Raw genomic sequence first — 24,779 nt, forward strand, 5'->3', positions numbered from 1 at the left:
CACGCTGGGGTTTGGTCCGGAGTTTACGGGATGGGTTCGCCTTTTGTATTACGGCCCCATGGCCCGAGTAGTGGTTAGCAACCGCAAATCCGCAGATTTCCAGCTCACGAGAGGGACACGCCAGGGGTGTCCCTTGTCACCGCTTCTTTTTGCGTTGGCTCTGGAACCATTGGTGGCCTGGATCAGGCAAGATTGGGTAATCCAGTGAATGAGGTGGTCGCTTGATTGGGAGAATAAGATATCTCTATATGCAGATGATAGCCTACTCTACGTGACTTCCCCCATGGTGTTGCTGATTGGCCTCCTGGATATACTGGCTATATTCGGGAGATACTCAGGGTTTACTGTTAATTGTCTAAGTCAGTGATTTATGTCATCCATGGGGACCCTCCCAGGATTCCGTCAAACTGTCCAATCCAGATTGCGCCTGAGGGCTTTCTGTATCTCGGCATATATGTAACGCTGGACTCGAGGCTCTGATTTGCCTGTAACTTGGATCCTCCTATGCAGCGCCTTAAAAGGGATATGGCACACTGGAGATCCCTCCCCCTCTCTTTGTTAGGAAGAGCGGTCCTGTTTAAAATGATGGCCTTGCCTCGCTTCCTATATGCACCCCAAAACGCGATAGACCCGGTCCCAGCGTCTTACTTCAGGGATGTGGAGAGCCTCCAGAGGCAACTCCTTTGGGAAGGTAGACCTCGTATAGCACTTTCTAAACTAACTCTTAATTGGTACGATGGGGGAATCAGCCTTCCAGACCTTAGGAAATATCATTGGGCGTCCCAGCTTGCGGCTATAAATCATGGTATATATGGCCGTCCGGATGACCCGGGATATGCTATGGACAGGTGGCTGCTCCCTGGCGGTGACTATAATAGACTTTTGTATGCCGAGCCGCGTAGATTTCCCCTGACTGGACCCACGGCTCATTCCACTCATGCATGGCATGCAGTTAATAGGAACATGCAATGGCAAAATAATCTCACTCTCGCTACACCACTGTGGGGTTCGGAGAAACTTGTGTGCCTTTGGCATACTAAGGGGTTAGATAAGTGGGACACCATTGGGATAGAGCGGATAAAAGACGTCTGGTGGGAGGGTACAATCCTTCCCTTTGCTTCACTGAAACAACAATACGGTCTGGCAGATACAGAGCATTACAGATACCTCCAGGTCCGGCATGCCTTCCTTTCCCAGGTACCTAGGAATGCCACGCTCTCTGAAGCTTCCCCTATGGAGGATAGAATATTAGATGGACACGTTCCCGAAAAGACAATCTCCCTTATCTACAGGAAACTAATTAATAATATGGCGGATCCGCTGCAGGCTCTCGAGGGGAAATGGAACGGTGATGAGTTGGAACTTGATGAGGAAGACTGGCAGGTGGTGCTATCATCCCAACGGGAGGTTGCAATTCCGGCCAGATTACGGTTAATACAGCTTAAAATACTCCACAGAACGTAAGTGACAGGTCCCCGTCTGGTCCAGATGGGGAATACGGAAAGTGCCCTGGCACTTCTTTTTTTTACAAATCAAGCACTGAAGCTGACTTACCTCTGATTTCGTTAGAGTCATTGTTATCAGGGAGCGGAGTCATGGATAGTTCTAAATTGATGTTTTACAACGACCACGTTTAATAAACGCCTCTTTGATGCCGTGATTAATCTGAAGATACAAGATAAAACGTTTGTGCCTGCTAAAAATTGAAACAACATTGCATTGGTGTCAACAGATCATGCCTAAAAAAATGAATGTAGCATTTTGTAATATGTAATCTTCTGCTCAGGAAAAGCTCTGCTAGGTTCTTGGGCAGAGCTCGCGTTATCTAACACAGCAAGATAAAACAAACTCGTGATCGTCAGAACTTCGAGACGCAGATGACAGAGAGAGGGGCACAGCAGCCCTCTGTTGTCACATGGCCGCCCCTTGCTTGCGCCTCTCACTATTGTCCAAGAGTGGACCTAGGGGCGGAGCAAAGCCTCTCGGGGAGGTACAAGCCGGAAAGAGTCCGGCACTCTTGAAGATTGTTTGAAGGGAGCTGCAGCAGGATTTCTGAAGAGAAGAACAGGAAACAGGTAGGGCCGCGTATTTTCTTTTTTTTATCTTGCTCTTGTTCAAAAAAGGTTTAAACGTCACATTAATCTGGTGTATCAATCTTAAGAGTCCAGATTTAGGAGCCTCTTATTTAACTAACTGATAAAATACATTGTAACCGTGGCACACACATTAGTCTCAAAATCCCACGGAGACCGTCTTCAGAGACAGTGAACCTTCTTCATCACACACACACACACACACGCGCCACAATTCCCCTTGGCCCCCTCTCCTTCGCACGTCCCATTCTTAGAACTCACATCGGTCCTTCGACACCTTTCGCTTTCTCACTCAAACACATCAAAACACTTTTCTTCCTCCTCTCTTGCTCTAACACGAGTCGACACACAGTCTCACACGCCACTCCTGCCGCCAGATATGTTTTTCATACTCACCAAGCAGCCGTCATAAACACACCTCGCCCCTTTCTTTTGCATAAAGAACGCATGCGCCTGTTTCCCACCCAGCCTTTTGCTCCTGAGGTTAAGGGCTTTTCCTAAAGTGCACTCAACCAGGCTTTTACGGAGTCATGTTGCCTGTTAGTCAACGGCATTCTGTACCTGCGGCAGCACCAGGAGGACGCGTTTATTAAGCTGCAACGGTGAACCTCACAACGTCTATGAAGAATAGTAAAACACACCGAGTGAGCATGTGGCTTTACGGCTAGAGCTGCCGGTCTTGGAGATGGGGAACCGGTTGATTCTGCGCAAATCACTTAATCTCCCCGTGCCTACCAAAAATCATGAATGTGTCCTTGTGCAACGTAACTGGTGCTCATGTAAAGTGCTCCAATACCTTCCGGTCGAGTTCGCGCTATTAACAGGGCTCGAGTCGGGGTACCACGCGGGTGGACGGCGTCCCCCCACTTATTTTACTGGGAGCTCCATAACTGGAGCAAATGGAGCCACACATTCACTCTTTGGCCTCTCTGGGGCGAGATCGGAGCTCATTCAGAACGCTTCTCATGCGCTGACTTCTCTGATGCAATCGCATCTAAGGGGTGAGCGAGGGGAGGCAATGAATCTGATGGTGCAAGCCACCTTTCATGACGTCACTTCCTGTCGTGACGTCAGCGTCCCCCCACTTCTTTTTTTAGGACTTGTGCCCTGGCGCTATATAAATCTGAAGAAAAAAAAAAACTTTGAAACCCAGCCTCACCGTTTATGTGCCTCCACACATACTCCCAGCACATCCCCACCCTCTGAATCTCCATGCAACGCCCGACTACCCACATCACCTTCGGTATAGCTTCCTACCTACCCCGTGTATCTCTAGACATCACGGGGCAGATTTACAAGCCTCTTGCGCCACTTTTGCACCAATTTTAACATGGGAAAAGTGACGCAAAAGTAGCGCAAGGGGCTTGTAAATCTGCCCCACGTCTGTACAGCCACTATACGTCCCTTGACCTTCCCAGTGCAGTTTCTAATTGTCACTCAACTTTTTCCCCTCTCCTCTGACCGCTGCACGTATTCCCTTCCCACACGACCCTTGATGTACAAACCACATGCTTGCACTACAGCACACTCTCGTCCAACGCCAGCCCGTATGTTACCTCCCCATACTTTCCTTGTACTCCCTAAACCAGGGGTGTAAACGTAGGTGCAGACTACCATCTCAACATTTTTGGGATATCCACATAAAGTAGATATGCATACAGTGAAACTCAATGGAACTACTTCACATAGTCAAACGTTGTAGTGAAAACATGTAATGGATCTGGACTTCTTTGAGCTATGTTAGACACAGAAGCGCAACTAGAGCCAAATGTCGGTTGGCGCTAAGAAAAAATTTCGGGGGGGCTGATTCTTCCAGCAATAAGCATAGTGGAGATGCATGGGCTCTATGAAGGGGTGAAAAAACAACAAAGCCTTATTAACAAGCAAATGGTATTTTAAAAACCTGTGAAGTACTCAGGTGTGGCTGTGTGTGTGCCCGGGAAGCTGTCTCATCCCTGGCTGCCACACACGAGTGGGGCCTGAAGCCCTTTGAGCCCAATGGGCGTTGCACGCCTGGTTAGACACTGCTTGCCTCAACAATTACTCGACTTCGCCACATCCTCACTGTACCTACCCATTACCACATATCCCTGCACTGTTTCTGTACCCTTTACACACACACATACACATCTGACGCAAACCTCTCAACACCCTCATCGTACCTCTGCACAATGACTGTATATTGCCACTCTCTACCAGTGAACTGCATGCCCTCCATGAGTTATTTTTTTTGTAAAAAAGAATGGGTTTGGCCCAGGAAGGAAGGAGGACAGGTAGGGCCTACTAACAAGAAAACTGAATATTTACCTGTCCCTCCAATTATTAAATTGTGTTACTGATACGGAACAATAAACGAAAGTTAATACGTTTATCTTGGTAATCACTTTTGCCTATTTAGTTTTAAATATTTTTCATATTCAAATTTAGTCACAAAAAAGAACACATATCTACTAAACAGACAATCTCATTATTACAACAAGCATTAGAAATGCAATCGGGCTCGGATTTATTTGAGTTTGAGCTAATGGCATTGTAAATGCCAATGTATTGTTGCTATGTGTTATGGAGTGTGTTCATGTGGTGTGTACTGCCAGTGATCTCCTTGTGAGTGTGAGAATATTGCACCGTTACTGCCTGTGTTGTCCTTCTTGTGAGTGTGAGAAGCTTGCACCTCTGCTGCCTGTGGTCTCCTTGTGAGTGTAAGAAGCTTGCACCTCTGCTGCCTGTGGTCTCCTTGTGAGTGTAAGAAGCTTGCACCTCTGCTGCCTGTGATGTCCTTCTTGTGAGTGTAAGAAGCTTGCACTGCTGCTGCCTGTGATGTCGTTCTTGTGAGTGTGAGAAGCTTGCACAGCTGCTGCCTGTGAGTATGAGAAGATTGCATTGTGCATCTCTGTGCTGTGCCTGTTCTTTATAAGGGACTCTTGCTCTGTTGCTGCTGCTGCCTTGGCACAGTACCTGCTGTGAGTGTGTGAGGGAAGCTTGCACCGCTGCTGCTTGTGATGTCCTTCTTGTGAGTGGGAGAAGCTTGCACCTCAGCTGCCTGTGGTCTCCTTGTGAGTGTAAGAAGCTTGCACTGCTGCTGCCTGTGATGTCGTTCTTGTGAGTGTGAGAAGCTTGCACCGCTGCTGCTTGTGATGTCCTTCTTGTGAGTGGGAGAAGCTTGCACCTCAGCTGCCTGTGGTCTCCTTGTGAGTGTGAGAAGCTTGCACAGCTGCTGCCTGTGATGTCCTTCGTGTGAGTGTGAGAAGCTTGCACCGCTGCTGCCTGTGAGTATGAGAAGATTGCATTGTGCATCTCTGTGCTGTGCCTGTTCTTTGTAAGGGACTCTTGCTCTGTTGCTGCTGCTGCCTTGGCACAGTACCTGCTGTGAGTGTGTAAGGGAAGCTTGCACCACTGCTGCTTGCGATGTCGTTCTTGCGAGTGTGAGAAGCTTGCACCTCTGCTGCCTGTCGTCTCCTTGTGAGTGTAAGTAGCTTGCACTGCTGCTGCCTGTGATGTCCTTCTTGTGAGTGTGAGAAGCTTGCACCGCTGCTGCTTGTGATGTCCTTCTTGTGAGTGGGAGAAGCTTGCACCTCAGCTGCCTGTGGTCTCCTTGTGAGTGTGAGAAGCTTGCACCGCTGCTGTTTGTGATGTCCTTCTTGTGAGTGTGAGAAGCTTGCACCGCTGCTGTTTGTGATGTCCTTCTTGTGAGTGGGAGAAGCTTGCAACTCAGCTGCCTGTGGTCTCCTTGTGAGTGTAAGAAGCTTGCACAGCTGCTGCCTGTGATGTCCTACTCACTACTCTACTCACTACTCACTACTCTGCACTCACTACTCACTACTCTACTCACTACTCTACTCACTACTCTGCACTCCCTACTCACTACTCTGCTCACTACTCACTACTCTACTCACTACTCTCCACTCACTACTCTGCACTCACTACTCACTACGCTACTCACTACTCACTTCTCTACTCACTACTCTGCACTCACTACTTTACTCTCTACTCACTACTCACTACTCTACTCACTACTCACTACTCTACTCACTACTTACTACTCTACTCACTACTCACTACTCTACTCACTACTCACTTCTCTACTCACTACTCACTTCTCTACTCACTACTCTGCACTTACTACTTTACTCACTACTCTACTCACCTCACTACTCTACTCACTACTCTACTCACTACTGACTACTATACTCACTACTCTGCACTCACTACTCACCTCACTACTCTACTCACTACTCACTACTCACTACTTTACTCACTACTCACTACTCTACTCACTACTCACTTCTCTACTCACTACTCACTTCTCTGCACTCACTACTTTACTCACTACTCTACTCTACTCACCTCACTACTCACCTCACTACTCTACTCACTACTCTACTCACTACTCTGCACTCACTACTCACTACTCTACTCACTACTCTACTCACTACTCTACTCACTACTCTGCACTCACTACTCACTACTCTGCACTCACTACTCTACTCACTACTCACTTCTCTACTCACTACTCACTTCTCTGCACTCACTACTTTACTCACTACTCTACTCTACTCACCTCACTACTCTACTCACTACTCTACTCACTACTCACTACTCTACTCACTACTCTGCACTCACTACTCACTACTCTACTCACTACTCTACTCACTACTCTACTCACTACTCACTACTCTACTCACTACTCACTACTCTACTCACTACTCACTACTCTACTCACTACTCACTTCTCTACTCACTACTCTGCACTCACTACTTTACTCACTACTCTACTCTACTCACTACTCTACTCACTACTGACTACTATACTCACTACTCTGCACTCACTACTCACCTCACTACTCTACTCACTACTCACTACTCTACTCACTACTCACTACTCTACTCACTACTCACTTCTCTACTCACTTCTCTGCACTCACTACTCTACTCACTACTCTCCACTCACTAACCTGCACTCACTACTCACTACTCTACTCACTACTCACTTCTCTACTCACTACTCTGCACTCACTACTTTACTCTCTACTCACTACTCACTACTCTACTCACTACTCACTACTCTACTCACTACTCACTACTCTACTCACTACTCACTTCTCTACTCACTACTCACTTCTCTACTCACTACTCTGCACTCACTACTTTACTCACTACTCTACTCACCTCACTACTCTACTCACTACTCTACTCACTACTGACTACTATACTCACTACTCTGCACTCACTACTCACCTCCCTACTCTACTCACTACTCACTACTCTACTCACTACTCACTACTCTACTCACTACTCACTTCTCTACTCACTACTCACTTCTCTGCACTCACTACTTTACTCACTACTCTACTCTACTCACCTCACTACTCACCTCACTACTCTACTCACTACTCTACTCACTACTCTGCACTCACTACTCACTACTCTACTCACTACTCTACTCACTACTCTACTCACTACTCTACTCACTACTCTACTCACTACTCTACTCACTACTCTGCACTCACTACTCACTACTCTGCACTCACTACTCTACTCACTACTCACTTCTCTACTCACTACTCACTTCTCTGCACTCACTACTTTACTCACTACTCTACTCTACTCACCTCACTACTCTACTCACTACTCTACTCACTACTCACTACTCTACGCACTACTCTGCACTCACTACTCACTACTCTACTCACTACTCTACTCACTACTCTACTCACTACTCACTACTCTACTCACTACTCTACTCACTACTCACTACTCTACTCACTACTCACTTCTCTACTCACTACTCTGCACTCACTACTTTACTCACTACTCTACTCTACTCACTACTCACTACTGACTACTATACTCACTACTCTGCACTCACTACTCACCTCACTACTCACCTCACTACTCTACTCACTACTCTTCTCACTACTCTGCACTCACTACTCTGCACTCTCTACTCACTACTCTACTCACTACTCTACTCACTACTCTACTCACTACTCTACTCACTACTCTACTCACTATTCTACTCACTACTCTGCACTCACTACTCTGCACTCACTACTCACTACTCTACTCACTACTCTACTCACTACTCTGCACTCACTACTCACTACTCTACTCACTACTCTACTCACTACTCTACTCACTACTCTGCACTCACTACTCACTACTCTGCACTCACTACTCACTACTCTGCACTCACTACTCTGCACTCACTACTCACTACTCTACTCACTACTCACTACTCTGCACTCACTGCTCACTACTCTGCACTCACTGCTCACTACTCTGCACTCTCTACTCTGCACTCCCTACTCTGCACTCCCTACTCTGCACTCACTACTCTGCACTCACTACTCTGCACTCACTACTCCGCACTCACTACTCTGCACTCACTACTCTGCCCTCACTACTCTGCCCTCACTACTCTGCCCTCACTACTCTGCCCTCACTACTCTGCCCTCACTACTCTGCACTCTGCCCTCCCTACTCTGCACTCTGCCCTCACTACTCTGCCCTCACTACTCTGCCCTCACTACTCTGCACTCTGCCCTCCCTACTCTGCACTCTGCCCTCACTACTCTGCACTCACTACTCTGCCCTCACTACTCTGCACTCTGCACTCCCTACTCTGCACTCCCTACTCTGCACTCCCTACTCTGCACTCTCTACTCACTTCTCCTCTCCCTACTCTGCACTCCCTACTCTGCCCTCCCTACTCTGCCCTCACTACTCTGCCCTCACTACTCTGCCCTCACTACTCTGCCCTCACTACTCTGCCCTCACTACTCTGCACTCACTACTCTACTCACTACTCTACTCACTACTCTACTCACTACTCTACCCACTACTCTACCCACTACTCTACCCACTACTCTACCCACTACTCTACCCACTACTCTACTCACTACTCACTACTCTACTCACTACTTTCTACTCACTACTCACTACTCTACTCACTACTTTCTACTCACTACTCACTACTCTACTCACTACTCACTACTCTGCACTCACTACTCACTACTCTGCTCACTACTCACTACTCTACTCTACTCACCTCACTACTCTACTCACTACTCTACTCACTACTCACTACTCTACTCACTACTCTGCACTCACTACTCACTACTCTACTCACTACTCTACTCACTACTCTACTCACTACTCTACTCACTACTCTGCACTCACTACTCACTACTCTGCACTCACTACTCTACTCACTACTCTACTCACTACTCTACTCACTACTCTACTCACTACTCTACTCACTACTCTACTCACTATTCTACTCACTACTCTGCACTCACTACTCTGCACTCACTACTCACTACTCTACTCACTACTCTACTCACTACTCTGCACTCACTACTCACTACTCTACTCACTACTCTACTCACTACTCTACTCACTACTCTGCACTCACTACTCACTACTCTGCACTCACTACTCACTACTCTGCACTCACTACTCTGCACTCACTACTCACTACTCTACTCACTACTCACTACTCTGCATTTACTGCTCACTACTCTGCACTCACTGCTCACTACTCTGCACTCACTGCTCACTACTCTGCACTCTCTACTCTGCACTCCCTACTCTGCACTCCCTACTCTGCACTCACTAATCTGCACTCACTACTCTGCACTCACTACTCCGCACTCACTACTCTGCACTCACTACTCTGCCCTCACTACTCTGCCCTCACTACTCTGCCCTCACTACTCTGCCCTCACTACTCTGCACTCTGCCCTCCCTACTCTGCACTCTGCCCTCACTACTCTGCCCTCACTACTCTGCCCTCACTACTCTGCACTCTGCCCTCCCTACTCTGCACTCTGCCCTCACTACTCTGCACTCACTACTCTGCCCTCACTACTCTGCACTCTGCACTCCCTACTCTGCACTCCCTACTCTGCACTCCCTACTCTGCACTCTCTACTCACTTCTCCTCTCCCTACTCTGCACTCCCTACTCTGCCCTCCCTACTCTGCCCTCACTACTCTGCCCTCACTACTCTGCCCTCACTACTCTGCCCTCACTACTCTGCCCTCACTACTCTGCACTCACTACTCTACTCACTACTCTACTCACTACTCTACCCACTACTCTACCCACTACTCTACCCACTACTCTACCCACTACTCTACCCACTACTCTACTCACTACTTTCTACTCACTACTCACTACTCTACTCACTACTTTCTACTCACTACTCACTACTCTACTCACTACTCACTACTCTGCACTCACTACTCACTACTCTGCTCACTACTCACTACTCTACTCTACTCACCTCACTACTCTACTCACTACTCTACTCACTACTCACTACTCTACTCACTACTCTGCACTCACTACTCACTACTCTACTCACTACTCTACTCACTACTCTACTCACTACTCTACTCACTACTCTGCACTCACTACTCACTACTCTGCACTCACTACTCTACTCACTACTCTACTCACTACTCTACTCACTACTCTACTCACTACTCTACTCACTACTCTACTCACTACTCACTACTCTACTCACTACTCACTACTCTGCACTCCATACTCACTACTCTACTCACTACTCTACTCACTACTCTACTCACTACTCACTACCCTACTCACTACTCACTACTCTGCACTCCATACTCACTACTCTACTCACTACTCTACTCACTACTCTACTCACTACTCTGCACTCACTACTCACTACTCTACTCACTACTCTACTCACTACTCTACTCACTACTCACTACTCTACTCACTACTCACTACTCTACTCACTACTCTGCACTCACAACTCACTACTCTACTCACTACTCTGCACTCACTACTCTACTCACTACTCACTACTCTACTCACTATTCTACTCACTACTCTGCACTCACTACTCTGCACTCACTACTCACTACTCTACTCACTACTCTACTCACTACTCTGCACTCACTACTCACTACTCTACTCACTACTCTACTCACTACTCTACTCACTACTCTGCACTCACTACTCACTACTCTGCACTCACTACTCTACTCACTACTCTACTCACTACTCTACTCACTACTCTACTCACTACTCTACTCACTACTCACTACTCTGCACTCACTGCTCACTACTCTGCACTCACTGCTCACTACTCTGCACTCTCTACTCACTACTCTACTCACTACTCTACTCACTACTCTACTCACTACTCACTACTCTACTCACTACTCTACTCACTACTCACTTCTCCTCTCCCTACTCTGCACTCCCTACTCTGCCCTCACTACTCTGCCCTCACTACTCTGCCCTCACTACTCTGCCCTCACTACTCTGCCCTCACTACTCTGCACTCTGCCCTCACTACTCTGCCCTCACTACTCTGCCCTCACTACTCTGCACTCTGCCCTCACTACTCTGCACTCACTACTCTGCGGGTGTGTGGTGGTGGTGTGCATGGGGTTGTGTGCGTGGGCATGCGGTTGTGTGTGCGGTTGTGTGTGTGCGTGCGTGTGTGTGCGGTTGTGTGTGTGCAGTTGTGTGTGTGCGGTTGTGTGTGTGTGCGGTTGTGTGTGTGTGCGGTTGTGTGTGTGTGTGTGCGGTTGTGTGTGTGTGTGTGCGGTTGTGTGGGTGTGTGCGGTTGTGTGCGGTTGTATGCGGTTGTGTGCGGTTGTGTGCGGGTGTGTGCGGGTGTGCGGTTGGGTGTGTATGGTTGGGTGTGTATGGTTGGGTGTGTATGGTTGGGTGTGTACAAGCCACATCGTTCACACTGAGCTCTGTATATAAAGGTCATGCAATTTGTACATGCGATTTTGAAAGTAATGTATTTCTGAGAGCAGCACCCATTTTTTTTTAGATACCTGCTTACAAGATAAACCATATCTTCTTTACAAAGTAAAGGAGGCCTTCCCTTTGTAGGGAAAAACAATATAATTCTGTTAAATGAGTGAACGAAATGCATTGGGGCAGAAAAATAAAAGGGAAATGAAGCAGGAGTGAAGTGTGCGTGAAAAGGAGAAGGCTGTTAGTGCAAGAAATCAGTGGCTAGGCTTGTATGAGAAGCAGGAGGTGTGGGAAAAGGTGTGAGGGGGAAGTGAATGCGTGGGATCTGCGAAGGCTTTGTGTGAAAGGGAACTGTTGACATTGGTCACAGGAGGATGTACCAGTGTCTGCTTGGGCAGTGAGTGAGTGATCTGGGAATGAGTTTGAAAAACTGGTATGAACATTAGGGTGAAGCAAGTCTCTAATGATAGGACACTGAATGATAGTACAATGAGTGATCTGGTACAACGGCAGTAGGAATCTGGTAACCGGACTGTGAGAGTAAATGTGAGGCTCCCAGTGAGAGGAAAGCGAGGTGGAGTGTTTTTTTTATGAAAGGGTGGAGAGAGTGAGTCATGGTGATGAGACAGGGAGCAAGTGAGGAATCTGGCAATAGCTGGGAAGATGCAAGGGATCTGGTAAGAGGACAACGAGAGCTACTGCAAGGGGTCTGTTATGAGGGCAGTAAATTAAAGTGATCTTCTATTTTGACATTAAAAGTTTGAGTTCGGGTGAGTGGGCACGAGTGCTTATCAAAGCACTTTGTTTGTTTTTTTACTTTCAGCTGTGCTGCATAGCAGCCAGGCTGCTGTACAACATGGCTAAACATATCTCTGACAAAACCAACCGATTTTGTATAGGAGAGTCCTATTTGCTTTGCCAATGCTTGTTTAGCCTACCTCAGTCAAAGAGCAGGCGCGGGTTTGCCGGCGCACACACAGAGCTCAAGGGAAAAAAAACACACCAGTGCACACGCTCCCAGCACAATCTGCCTTCAATTACCGGCACCTCGGACAGCTGGTAATTGAGGATTTATGTATTCTTCTGCGCGTGTCCGAACACTTTATGCAGGAAGTGGACATTGCAAAAATTCCAAAGGCCTATGGCGTGCTGCCTTACTTAAACACAGCCTTGCCTGGACCAATTACCATTCACATGGCAGAATACCACACGCAAAAACCGCGCGCTTTCTGGAATGCGGCAGCCCAAAGCCCTTTCTGAACTTTTTTTTTTTTTATAACATTAGAGCTCGGAAGCCCCGCCCCACTTCGTGAGACGTAGGCCCGAGCCCTAAAAACATCCCACAATACATTGAAACTCCACATAAATGTGTCACAAATACAATTATACAAAATACAACAATATGGTGACAATTAATCTGTCAAAAAACAGTTGATATTTATAGATTCAATTCTCATTTGCTTGTAAACAAATTAAACAACTCAAGGATCTCCTAAACTAAGAGGATAAATAATTTCGATACTCTGAGTGTCCGAGGATTTAACTGCCACTTATATCATAGCCAACGCGTTTCGAGTCCTGGTTTTTTGAATTGCCGGACTCTCATCAGGGCTGGATAAATCCTTTCTTAAAAACCGACTGTTTATGACAAAAACGCAAAAACACAAAAGTGAATTTTAGTGTGCTTCCCACTATCTCTGAAATGCTCTTTTTGTCATTAGCTAAGGGGCTGCCCACATACCTGTATGATGCCAAACTTGGTATGTAGGCTTCGTATTGCAATACGAAGCCTACATACCAAGTTTGGCATCATACAGGTATGTGGGCAGCCCCTTAGCTAATGACAAAAAGAGCATTTCAGAGATAGTGGGAAGCACACTAAAATTCACTTTTGTGTTTTTGTGTTTTTGTCATAAACAGTCGGTTTTTAAGAAAGGATTTATTTTCAGCCCTGATGAGAGTCCGGCAATTAAAAAAACCAGGACACGAAACGCGTCGGCTATGATATAAGTGGCAGTTAAATCCTCGGACACTCAGAGTATCAACATTATTTATCCTCTTACTTTAGGAGATCCTTGAGTTGTTTATTTTGTTTACAACCAAATGAGAATTGAATCTATAAATATCAACTGTTTTTTGACAGATTAATTGTCACCATATTGTTGTATTTTGTATAATTGTATTTGTGACACATTTATGTGGAGATTCAATGCATTGTGGGATGTTTTTGTAATAATGAGATTGTCTGTTTAGTAGATATGTGTTCTTTTTTGTGACTAAATTTGAATATGAAAAATAATTAAAACTAAATAGGCAAAAGTGATTGCCAAGATAAACGTATTAACTTTCGTTTATTGTTCCGTATCAGTAACACAATTTAATAATTGGAGGGCCAGGTAAATATTCAGTTTCCTCCATGTGTTATGGCATCCCTGCTGCACTATTGTACCTCCTCACTCCCTCAGCTGTAACATCTCATACACACTCTGTACCTACACACTGACATTTTTATCTGTACACCACAGAGGTCCCATGTTCCTTAACTCATCTTTGTCTGACCCAAACCATTCCTGTGCCTCCCCATATCCTTCCTGTACCTTAGTACATGCCTCATGTGCCTCACTGTACACTTCCTGTCCCTTATTGCACCTTTTTTGTACCCCATTCTTCTCATAACTTTTCACACCTCACCTCTCCTGCCACATCCACTTGACTCACACATCCTTCCTGTACCCCAGTCTAGCCAGACGTTTTTTCTCAGTTCTGTGCTCCTCCTTGTAGGTTTTCTTCAGTTCTGTGTTCCTCCATGTGCTTTTCCACACCCTTCTTGTACTATTGTGACCACATGTTGAAGCCCTAGTCTTAAGAAGTTCCTGTGTCACTGCTTCCGAAGAGAAGAGCAGGAGCTGACAAGTTACTTTAACCTGCCCCAGAACAACTACTTTATATAAGAGTCAGAGACCGTGGGTGGAGGTAAAGGGTAGCCGTTTATTACATCAAGTCATACATCATAAAATGGTCATAAATCATGACAGTAATTGATCATTTATATACGCCTTAGAGTACGCAAGAACATCATAATTCAATCATACAGTCATAAATAATTGATCCAAAGCCTTAAGTCAAACCACTGCCGTGAATCATCTTTCACAGCACCATCTGACACAGGTTCCTGTCCATGCACTGGAGATGAAGGTCCCTCAGAGATGGGAGCAGCAACTAGGCTTCCCTTGCTACCGTTGTGTGACATCCGAGGCTCTTTCCGGGCATTCCAGTGCTGCAAGTGCCGTTTCTGCTTTGCGGCCATCCCCTCTGGCTCTCTCTGTTGCCTCCTTGTGTCCCAGCCGCCAGGCATCCCAAGGACCATTGTTATTGCAACTCTTTTCTTTCTGACGGCATACTGGCCACCCTTATGTGTTATTGGTGCAGTTTAATTGTGCTGTCTCCGCCCCAAGTGTCCCTGCCATTTGGCATCCCAACGACCACTGTTTTGGCAGCTTTCTTTTCGCTGGTCCAACAACTGCCCTAAACGCATTGCTGACACAGTTTCTTCATGCTAGTTGTTGTGGATCCTGTCCCCCTTTTGTGAGCAGTGGCTGCAATGTCCGCTGTCCTATTAGGTGAGGGTGGGTGGGACAACATTTGCAGTCAGCAGCTGACCAGTAATCCCCAGCCTCAGCCTTTAGGATTCAGGAGGGTGGTCACGCCCTCCTCCAGGTAATGGCTCTTTTAAAAGGACCATGGCCAATCTTGAGCGTGGGTTCTAGTACCATCATGGCAACACTCCCCACCCCAAGCACATAGTTTGCATGCAAATAATTACACGCCACACAGATTTTGTATTGTGAAAATATGCTGCAGGTTTATTACATACAATGTTATGTAATATGGTGGGTTATCTTACGGGCGATCCAAGGGCAGGCAGCATTCTCGCCACCTGCCCGCCTGATGAGCCGAGCAGCATAGGGGTGAACCCCATCTGTGCTGCCCGTTCTGGTGATCCTCCTCCCGGATCACGTGACACGTGGTCACTTCTTACTCACGCCCCTTTCAGGGCGGAGTGTAGCAAGGCAAACCCCCGGTTGTTCCGGCCCACAACCGCCCGAAGGACTAACGGGGCGCCAACACGGTTTCCAGGAACCTCACATGAGGCTCCTGGGCTTTGGCTCTGGCACCTCTATGTGCCGTGCAGAGGTACCCTTCCATAACCATTTGCTGCGAGATCGCCCTGTAACTCCGCCTGCAACGAAAAAGATACAAGATTACAACATTCTCCCCATACTTCCTACCACCAGCCACGCCGGGTAAGCGGTAGGGTGGGAGACGGCGTGTCCAGTGAGGCAGTGAGCGCGGCATGTCCGGCGCGACAAAGAGGTCGTAAGTAGGGTGAGGGGGACCTATATACCCCTCACCCCACCTCTCGCACCGGACATGACGCGGACCCGCCTGTGCCTCAGAAGGGGACTCCCCCAGAGTCCCTGCCACCTCAAGGGGAAGGGGGTGTGGCTTGCCCGATGCCACTAGAGAGCCGCCCTCTTGAGTGGCCTCCTGCGGTGGCTCGGGCAGCCGCATATTACCATCATGGCAACACTCCCCACCCCCAAGCACATAGTTTGCATGCAAATAATTACACACCACACAGATTTTGTATTGGGAAAATATGCTGCAGGTTTATTACATACAACGTTATGTAATATGGTGGGTTATCTTACGGGCGATCCAAGGGCAGGCAGCATTCTCACCACCTGCCTGCCTGATGAGCTGAGCAGCAGTGGGGCGAACCCCATCTGTGCTGCCCCTTCTGGTGATCCTACTGCCGGATCCCGTGACACGTGGTCCCTTCTTACTCACGCCCCTTTCAGGGCGGAGCGTAGCAAGGCAAGCCTCCGGTTGTTCCGGCCCACAACCGCCCGAAGGACTAACGGGGCGCCGACACGGTTTCCAGGAACCTCACATGAGGCTCCTGGGCTTTGGCTCTGGCACCCCTATGTGCCGTGCAGAGGTACCCTTCTGTACCCATTTGCTTCCAGATCGCCCTGTAACTCCGCCACAGCTCTGGCGGTGGCCACCGTCGCTGACAGAGCCCCCCACCAAACAGCTCCTTTCTCACCTGCAAGTTCCCATTGACAGGCCCCCTGCCAATTCAAGTAAAGGGATCACTCTCTACTGTTGATAGATGAACACCTCTATATCCCAATAGCCCTTGACGTTAGCCAGGATCAGGTAGTGGTTCATGAACCCAAAGCCCTTCTGGCCTGTGAACTTGTGCCAAGAACTTATCCACTTGTGGGAAAGTTCCACTGCTTCACATGACTCTGCCCCATGACGGCTCTAGGCGGGGCGGAATCCTACACCACAGCTCAACAGCCCTATGAATTTGCTGAGCTCGTCTAGCTGCCGTCCAGCTAGCACTGTGTGTCCTGCACACCTGTGCCCACATCTAAGGGACGGTACAAAAGGGGGTGGTGATGGACGGAGCATCTGAACCAATCAAACACTCACACCCAGTCAAAAGATCTGGGTTTGATCCATCACCGTTCTTTAGCCCACTCTGCCACCCCAGTTCAGACATGGCTATATGCAAATCAGTCTGACCCTGTGCCTCATGGGAACAGTCCAGCCCGAACTGCCAAGCCATGCCTTCCCTGGACCGGAAAAAAGCTTCCGAGGACCGGTTTCTGGCATTACAGCCGTCTTCAGCCCGGCTTGCTTGAATCCAGTGGCAAAGTGAGCAAGGGACTCACGTCTGAGCATACCCTGCCACACTTATGGCGGCCAAAAGCGGTACAAAAGGGGGTGGTGATCGACGGAGCATCTGAACCAATCAAACACTCACACCCAGTCAAAAGATCTGGGTTTGATCTGTCCATCACCACCCCCTTTTGTACCACATCTAAGGGACTGCAGCCTACTTGTTAGCTGACCGCTCCCACACCCGCCTGCCTCCTCTAGGCTATTAGGGCGAGAAGGGGTATGCTTTGGCATGTGCACGGTCCTCTGCTTTCTTAATCATTACGCACCTGCGTGTCCATGACTATGAATATGTGACAATGAGCAAGGGGGGGGGGCTACCTGTCCTTGCCCAGCATCCCCTATTCCTGTGGGAATCCCCAGCTCAGCTCCCCTTGGTTGTGAGACCCCCTAGGCCTGCCGGCTCATAGGATTCTGATTCTAAACAGTGCCCACCGCCTGTACTTTGGTGTCTGACATTAAGGATTGACTCAGTCCTGCTCACCCCCACTCTACATATACACGGATGGGAGGGGGGGGGAAATCACACTGCCCACACTGAGCAGATACTGGGCTGGAAAACAAACTGCCCCGTTGAATTTCAATTATTGTTAAACCCTGGACATGCCAAATGTTCTATTGCCTAGGAGCATTAGTGCTTGACACCTTGCCTCCCCATGTCCTGGGACGGTGGCACACTATGTTGGTTGACAGCGTCCCTGCCCCGCGGGACTGATATAGCTAACCGAGTGGGGCATATTAGCTTAACTGCAGGAACCTGCCACCTACTCATTGTTCTGGGGTGCACCTACTATGCTTATTGACCAGACGCTTGTCAAACCCATTTGCATGTTAAACCCTGGCGAACTCCAGGTGTATATTAGGCTTGATCCAATATGTCTTGTGCCCACTATTGGTGGCACCTCACCTTTCCGTGCAGTGACAACTTGTGCAGCACACCCCGCTTGCTTAGCTGCCGTCTGATCACAGATGTACAGTGTCTATTGTCCATCTGTGACCCTGGATGCTTACACACCCCAAAGGTGTCAGAAATCCGGCTCCCCCGTATACTGTTAAGCTGCAGTACACCTTGGGCCATGCGTTCCACCCTTACAACCTCACTTAGAGGATTCTTTTAGATGAAAATGAAACTCCTATATGCTAGTTGGTAGAGACGCCTATTCTTCTTATTACTATCAGTGAGGTTGCTGCTGTGTTACCGTATTGCAAATACGTCACCATCCCCAAATATTTGTATGGAAAAACATTTAGAAATTGGAAGAGTAGGCCCGTGCACTGTCGGTACTTTTTCCAAGGGGGGCATGAAAGGGGCTGAACTGTCTCAAATGCAAGCTGATCCCAGCAGGAGCCCCCAAACAAGGTTCTCCCAAGGGTAACTGATAATCCTACCGCATGTTCTGCTGTGCGCGAGTGTGCACTCCTTACCTGGTTTGGAAATTATATGAATCGTGCCCTCTGTGACGCCACCGCACCCTTTTGCTGAATGACAACTTCCGCAGAGCACCCTGCTACTGACCCTGTTGCTTACTAGAGACCCTTGCTGCCCTCGCCTGTCCATCACAGACCCTGCCAACCTAATGCCCCGCAGCATGTTTGATGGAAGGGTCCCACGTACCAGTATGCGTTTCCATCATACCTTACTGAGGCTTCAGTTCATGTACAGTGTGTGTCACTGTCATGTAACCAGCCCCAGTTTGTAATGTGGTAATTATGGGCATTTGCATCATCCGCTGTATTACATTTATGTAGTGTGATGAACCTCGGTGTTAGTAAACACCCTACCAGTGAACTAAGAGACCTTCTAATTGCATATGTGTCCTACCAGGGCCTAGAGCGACATTGCAGTCTGCTAACTAAATACACAGGGGGGTTATGACAGGCCACACACATCGATTCGCATAAGAGGACTGCCCAGTGTGATAAGTATTAGGAAGCGATTTTAAAATGCACATGTGCCTGTGATCACAGCATTGGGTCAGGTGGGGAGCCTGGACGGACCACCAGTTTTAAGCCTGTGCAGGCTCCGCCCCAGACGGCCAAACCACATCTTGCCCCTGCCCCCTACTGAAAATAATTGTAAATAACGAAAAAACGAAAAAAAAATCATCAAGATGGCCGCCTGGTAGGAGCTCCAGCTCCGGAGCTCCTAGTGCTTGGGATCCCTCTCCTGGATTTATCCCCTGATAGCACACGGCATCTTTGGAACGTATACAAGTAACTGGAGTGTTAAAGTAACTGGATTCTAAGAGTAACCGGATTGTCGCTGTAACTGGACTGCTTGGATTACTAGGTCCCCCGCAACGGAACAGCGGAGGAGCACTGGACGACAGGAGCTGACCACCGGAGTTCTCGCCCGAGGGACCCGCTAGAATTTCGCCATCGCCTGTACCGGACTTCACGGCGGGGAATGCCAGGATCCCTGCGGCAGATGTCGGTGAGGCGCCGGACGGACGACTGACCCCCGCGACCCACAACGGAACACTGGAGGAGCACAGGACGACTGGACCGGACCAGAGGGGGTGTTCGCCTGAGGTGACCCGCCAGTGTTTCGCCGTCGCCTGCATCGGACTTTGTGAATGCCTGGATCCCTGCTGGTCACTCGACCGATTCTGTATTGGTGACGCACCGGGAAGACGGCGAAGGACGCGGGATGTGGGGCCAAGACTAAACGGCACTGAAGCGGTTCGTGGTGGACCCCCCCTTTCCAGCGCTGCCCGCTCTCTCTACAGCACTGGAGAGCACTTCGGAGGACGCTGGGTTTTGGGGCCAGGACTGAAACGGCTCTGAAGCGGGTCGTGGCGGACCCCCCCCCCTCCCCCCCTGCATGGAGAACGGCGTCTGTTGCTGAAATACGGCGTCTGTTGCTGAAATAGCCTGGAGGCTTGGCGGACCCTCCCCCCCCCTCAACCCCTGCATGGAAAGCGGCGTCGGAGATCTTTACCTGCAATAGCCTGGAGGCACCCCCACTGGCATAGCGGTGAAGTCCGGAATCCTGCTGCAGGTCCGCGGTGAGCCTCACTTATCTGAGAGGCTCACTCAGCTGAACCTGTCCCTCTCTACATCGGACCCTCGGAAGCTGGAGGTGAGAGGGAGGGTGGAGACGCTGCCCAGGGAACCACCAGAGTGGAGTCCCTAGTCTAACAGCGAGACCAGAGGGAAACACACAGCGCCGTCAGGTGTGACGGAAGGGGCTGCAGCACTAAGGCTCAGAGCGCCCTGCAGGCAAGAGCGGGGATTCCTCCTCTGGGGATGTGACACCCTGCGGTCCCCCCCCACCGGCTGCCGCCGGGACCTTGGGAGCAGCTCTCCGGTTCCTACAGTCACAATTACCCCCCGCCCCACATCAGAGGATTCCTACAGTCTTGAGGGCAGTGGAGGGCTCGGGGACGCTGTTTAATTCACCAGGAAACCTGCAACCCCCCCCCTAACTCACAGGCTTCACGACAAAAAAAAAAAAAAAGGTCTTTCTTTTGACCATCGCTTGTACTTTTGCAAAACCCTTTGTTCAAAATGGCGGGGTGCTAAAAAGAAAGGCAATAAATCACCTCCTGTGCCTTCAGATGCCCACGAGGCCCCTTCAAGATAAGACTCCCTCACAGCAACTCTGGAACTGGGCTAGCTTGAAAACGAAACTGCCCTCCCTGCTCACAAAGCCACAAAAATAAAAAGAGGACTACTGTCTCTTCTCCTCATATGGGGCGGCCATCTTTGCCCAGTCTCTCTCTCGGGTGGCTAGCTTGGGTTTACACCCTGGTGTTTACTCCACTTCCTAGGGTCTACCTCATCACTACCTCAACACTATATTTTTACTTGTATTATGTTCACTAGTGACAGAATGTCTGTTCTCTTCTGCAGTATTATACCTCTACCTGTCTTGTTGACATTTTTGCAGTATTATACCTTTACCGGCATGTTAGACATTTTTGTAACTGGCGCTCTGTTCACTTTCACGGGTAACACACAGTCTGCTACCTCTTTATCTGGGTTCACACTATGTGTATCCACTACCTCTTGTGTTAGAGACAATGTTTTTGCCTCTGTTAATGTTTAGACAATGTTTTATCTATATCATATTATTACTTGTATCTTGTACACCTTATAACCTGCACCCAGTTCACTTTCTCTTTGTGACGCACCGATTGCTACCTCATGTACTCTGATTGCTCACTAATGTAAATGCTACCTCGTATATCACTATTATATTTTTACTTGTATTTTATACACTTGTGTAACCTGCACCCAGTTCACTTTCTCTTGTGACGTACCGATTGCTACCTCATATATTTTGATTGCTTATAATGTCACTAATTTCATTGTTGATTCTGACTGCTACCTCATATACTCAGTCTGCTCACCATTGTCACTATCGTTACATGTAATTTGTTGTTTGCACTTGTTTTTTGCTCCCGTTATCATTATTGTACACCCTCCTACGCCTACCTCTACCCAACATGGATCTCATCGGCAAACACACATATAAAATCATCTACCCACCATAACCCAACAAAAAAGCCGCTAAGCGCTTTAAACATAACTTCCTTAGGACCCACCCTGAAACCCCCTTTGTCGACACCTATTTCTCACCGGTGAATGGATCCATGAATATTGATATCATCTTCCACACCACACGAAGAGTCCAATGGAGAAAAGTGTTCTGCACCTTACTCACCGTCTCCTCTACCAGGAAATCCGCTCATGGCTCAACACTCTCCATCACACCATCCCAACTCTTCCCAGGCAGAACCACCATCACTATCTACAATAACGGGATTGTCCTAATTCAATCCACAGACAGGAACCTGGAACTACTAGACAACATGTTCCCCACCTTCAAACAGCACCTCTCCAACCCACGGACCCCCACTCACAGCACCCCCAGTCCTCACATCCCTAACCGCACAGCCTCCAATCACAACCCAGCTAACATAGCTCAGCCCCAAAACGACACGCACCTCTCCGCTACCCCCAGCACCTTATTCACCCACCCACCTTCTGTAGCTACCCCACACTCCTTAATCACAGACATAGATCTCTCCCCCTCTACCCCCTGCACCTTAATCACCCACCGACCTATTGTAGCTGCCCCACACCTCTCAATCACAGACATAGACCTCTCCCCCATATACACCAACCGCACCCCATCACAGCTGAGAAACATCTCACAGCTCTCCCCTCCCCAATCCGCGGTAATCAGTCACCCTCCTGATCATACTTCCCATTTCATACCACCCGCTCATATCCCCCAAATTCCTCCATGCACTAGCGAAGATCACCCCCCTTTGCTCACTCCCGTTATCCCCACCCTCCTCACCCCCCACCACACAACCTCTGCAAACGTCGCAGATGCTGCTGTAATCGATCACCCTTCCGATCTCACTTCCCCACACCCCTCATGCATTGGTGATTATCATCCCCCATCACACATCCCCAATACCCCCACCCTCCTTACTCCCCACCCCACTCCTCACACAACTCGCGCAGAACCCACCTCCTCCACCTTGAGCATACCTCCCGCGCCCCGCGACATGACCAACCCTCACCCCCTCTCGCCCCCCACTCTCACTCCCCACTACCCCACCCCATCGGCCAGACTCACGGTACACACCACCTCCCTCAACCTAACCCCTTATCCTTTATCCCCTCCCATTCTTAGCCCTCACCCCCCTATTGTCACTCCTTCCTTCTCCAGTCTACATTCATCCCCCAACTCACCCACACCGCCTTCCACAAGCGCCATCACTCACGCTATCAACCGCCCCCTGTCCTCATCCCCGCCCCCTGTTCACAAACTCTCTCTTCCTCCGAACGCTACCCCACCTACTCGGACCGCAGAGCCCTGCTCCATCGCGCGCACATCCCGTCACATTCGATCCAGCTCCCACCACATTACCCGTCTCAAACACTCACCCCCTGCTCTCACTTCCAATTCCATCCCCAATCCAACACTGGACATGATCATCTCCACCCTCCTACAAGTCAAGGAAGAGCTCCACACCATCAAAGAACTTCTTCTCACACACCCCAGGCACCCACTACCCTACACTTCCCCGCCCAACAAGGACTCCATGCGCCCCTCAAACCGTTCCACCCTGCTCTCCCCGCGCTGGCCCTCTATCCCTGATCGCAAGGCCACTGGCAGTCCCCGTCGCACCCTAAACACCCTCTCGGGCCGAGACTTACACAATCTACTCTGCTCTTATGGCCCAGGTCCCACAAAACGCTCACCCACAACACACCTCCCCATACCCACGATTCTCACAAATCCCCTCAGGCCACCCACACTGAGCGACAGAAGTTCTGTCCCCTGTAATCTCAAAAATATCCCCCTCTCCTTAGAACATTCTCCCACCCTCCTCACCCCTAGACTAAAGTGTTTCCTGCTCAACTGCAGATCGGCCCGGAGACACTCCTCTGGCATCGCGGAGCTCATCTTATCAAGGGGCATTGATCCAGCCATTCTGACTGAAACGTGGTTAACTGAAACATCCACACCTATAATGGACATACTAGTCCCCCCCAACTATCTCATTATTAGACTCGACAGGAACGGCAAGACGGGCGGGGGAATCGCTTGCATCTACAGGAGCAACCTAGCTGTCACGGAAGGCCCCTCCCCCTCCCTCTCCTCCTGCGAACTCATCTGCCTTGATATTACTAGTGAGGGCAAACCTGTGTGCTCCCTTCATGTTATTTACCACCCACCCGGTGACAACTTCATCTTCTCCCAACAACTAATGGACACGATATCCACCAACGCCGGTCGACAGCTCAATCAAATTTACCTGGGAGACTTCAACCTCCACTGGAATGACCAGAAAGACACTGTGGTGAAGAGCCTTAAGACTTTCCTCGACGCGCTTGACCTCACCCAAATCTGCAACGGTCCGACACATGAAAAAGGCTCTATCATTGACCTTATCATCGCCAAAGAAGACTCTACCCAACTAGTCGCAATCGAACCATGCGACTGGTCAGACCACCACATCATCACCTTCTTCATCAACGAAAAGGTCAAACTTAACCCGGCGCAACCTGCCAAAACCAAGATTTGGAAGAGGGACCTGAAGAACCTTAACCCAAAGTCCTTGCCTGCCCACACAGGCAGTCTCCTTCTTCCCCCGACGGACGTCTCTGATGTGCATTCATTGACCATCCTCTACCTAGACTCCATGTCTACAATAA

The 24,779-nt window shown here is 49.0% G+C and overlaps 1 protein-coding gene across 2 annotated transcripts in view; it reads left to right on the top strand.

The window, feature by feature from the left end:
- The first annotated feature begins 1,845 nt into the window (after positions 1–1,845).
- LOC144768580 (sulfotransferase 1 family member D1-like) overlaps positions 1,846–24,779 on the top strand; it is a 348,385-nt gene continuing 325,451 nt past the window's right edge. Inside the window, exon 1 of one of the 2 annotated variants that reach the window (XM_078652367.1) lies at positions 1,846–2,075. The gene's annotated coding sequence lies outside the window, so the exon portion shown is untranslated. The remainder of the gene's footprint in view (positions 2,076–24,779) is intronic. The other variant, XM_078652368.1, reaches the window with a different exon arrangement.

Source organism: Lissotriton helveticus, chromosome 7 (assembly GCF_964261635.1).
Source record: "Lissotriton helveticus chromosome 7, aLisHel1.1, whole genome shotgun sequence".
Taxonomy (NCBI): domain Eukaryota; kingdom Metazoa; phylum Chordata; class Amphibia; order Caudata; family Salamandridae; genus Lissotriton; species Lissotriton helveticus.